This window comes from Cherax quadricarinatus, chromosome 4 (genome assembly GCF_038502225.1).
Source record: "Cherax quadricarinatus isolate ZL_2023a chromosome 4, ASM3850222v1, whole genome shotgun sequence".
Classification (NCBI taxonomy): Eukaryota; Metazoa; Arthropoda; class Malacostraca; order Decapoda; family Parastacidae; genus Cherax; species Cherax quadricarinatus.
Genome location: NC_091295.1, coordinates 46,652,457 through 46,654,956, shown reverse-complemented (window position 1 = coordinate 46,654,956; position 2,500 = coordinate 46,652,457). Strand labels below are relative to the sequence as shown.

Genomic DNA, 2,500 nt, shown 5'->3' with positions numbered 1-2,500 from the left:
TAAATTCTGGGTGTCCTGTGGCTTGGTTGGTAGCACACTCAGCTCACACACTGAGGGTCCGTGGTTTGATCCTCACCATGGGTGGAAACATTGGGCATGTTTCCTTACACGTGCTGCTCTTGTTCACCTAGCATTAAGTAGGTACCTAGGTGTTAGTTGACTGTTATGGGTGGCATCTCAGGGGGTATAGTATACTTTAGATATGGCTGGGTTTTGAAATTACAGTGTAGGCACTATACCTCTGACCTCCAGGACTCAGGTCTGGCTATCTGGTTTCCCTGAATCTCTTCATAAATGTTAACTACTCCTATAGCATGTCAAGCCATAAAAACCGATTGCCTCCCCTACTTCACTCTAACATGGTCACACAAGTCTCTCTGACATTCAAAACCCTAGCATTGAAAATAAGAAGACCAAAATAGTAAAAAAAAAAAAAACTTATTGTATATATATACCATTCATTCTAAGTGGAGCACATAGTGTTAAACATTAAAAATCATTAAAAACAGAAAAACAATTATATCTTGACATCAATACTTCTACTTACACTTAGGTCACACTACACATACATGTACACGTTTATTTATACACACTCATATGAGTTTTCTTTGATTTTTATCTTAATAGTTCTTGGTCTTATTACTTTTCCTTTTATATCCATGGGGAAGTGGAATAAGAATCTTTCCTCCGTAAGCCATGCGTGTAGTAAAAGTCAACTAAAATGCCGGGAACAATGGGCTAGTAATCCCTTTTCCTGTAGAGATTACTAAAAAGAATAAGAAGAAGAAAATTGTCAAAGTGGGAAGTCTGAATGTGCGTGGATGTTGTGCGAATGATAAGAAAGAGATGATTGTGGATGTTATGAATGAGAAGAAACTGGATGTCCTGGCTTTAAGTGAAACAAAGCTGAAGGGGGTGGGAGAGTTTCAGTGGAGAGGAATAAATGGGATTAGGTCAGGGGTTTCAAATAGAGTTAGTGCTAAAGAAGGAGTAGCAATAATGTTGAAGGATAAGCTATGGCAGGAAAAGAGGGACTACAAATGTATTAATTCATGGATTATGAGGAGTAAAATAAAGATTGGATGTGAAAAGTGGGTTATAGTAAGCGTATATGCACCTGGAGAAGAGAGAAGTGTAGAGGAGAGAGAGAGAGATTTTGGGAAATGTTGCGTGGGGAGTTTTGAATCAAATATGAGAGTAATGGTGGTTGGGGATTTCAATGCTAAAGTGGGTAAAAATGTTATGGAGGGAGTAGTAGGTAAATTTGGAGTGCCAGGGGTAAATGTAAATGGGGAGCCTTTAATTGAGCTATGTGTAGAAAGAGATTTGGTAATAAGTAATACATATTTTATGAAAAAGAGGATAAATAAATATACAAGGTATGATGTAGCACGTAATGAAAGTAGTTTGTTAGATTATGTATTGGTGGATAAAAGGTTGATGGGTAGGCTCCAGGATGTACATGTTTATAGAGGGGCAACTGATATATCAGATCATTATTTAGTTGCAGCTACAGTTAGAGTAAGAGGTAGATGGGAAAAGAGGAAGGTGGCAACAACAAGTAAGAGGGAGGTGAAAGTGTATAAACTAAGGGAGGAGGAAGTTCGGGTGAGATATAAGCGACTATTGGCAGAAAGGTGGGCTAGTGCAAAGATGAGTAGTGGGGGGGTTGAAGAGGGTTGGAATAGTTTTAAAAATGCAGTATTAGAATGTGGGGCAGAAGCTTGTGGTTATAGGAGGGTGGGGGCAGGAGGAAAGAGGAGTGATTGGTGGAATGATGAAGTAAAGGGTGTGATAAAAGAGAAAAAGCTAGCTTATGAGAGATTTTTACAAAGCAGAAGTGTTATAAGAAGAGAAGAGTATATGGAGAGTAAAAGAAAGGTGAAGAGAGTGGTGAGAGAGTGCAAAAGGAGAGCAGATGATAGAGTGGGAGAGGCACTGTCAAGAAATTTTAATGAAAATAAGAAAAAAATTTGGAGTGAGTTAAACAAGTTAAGAAAGCCTAGGGAAAGTATGGATTTGTCAGTTAAAAACAGAGTAGGGGAGTTAGTAGATGGGGAGAGGGAGGTATTAGGTAGATGGCGAGAATATTTTGAGGAACTTTTAAATGCTGAGGAAGAAAGGGAGGCGGTAATTTCATGCACTGGCCAGGGAGGTATACCATCGTTTAGGAGTGAAGAAGAGCAGAATGTAAGTGTGATGGAGGTACGTGAGGCATTACGTAGAATGAAAGGGGGTAAAGCAGCTGGAACTGATGGGATCATGACAGAAATGTTAAAAGCAGGGGGGGATATAGTGTTGGAGTGGTTGGTACTTTTGTTTAATAAATGCATGAAAGAGGGGAAGGTACCTAGGGATTGGCGGAGAGCATGTATAATCCCTTTATATAAAGGGAAAGGGGACAAAAGATATTGTAAAAATTATAGAGGAATAAGTTTACTGAGTATACCAGGAAAAGTATACGGTAGGATTATAATTGAAAGAATTAGAGTTAAGACAG

At 38.9% G+C, this 2,500-nt stretch overlaps 1 protein-coding gene across 1 annotated transcript in view; it reads left to right on the top strand.

Annotated features, from left to right (window-relative positions):
* The window catches only part of LOC128684347 (uncharacterized), a 60,241-nt gene that overhangs the window by 55,148 nt on the left and 2,593 nt on the right, over window positions 1–2,500 (top strand). The window lies entirely within an intron of this gene.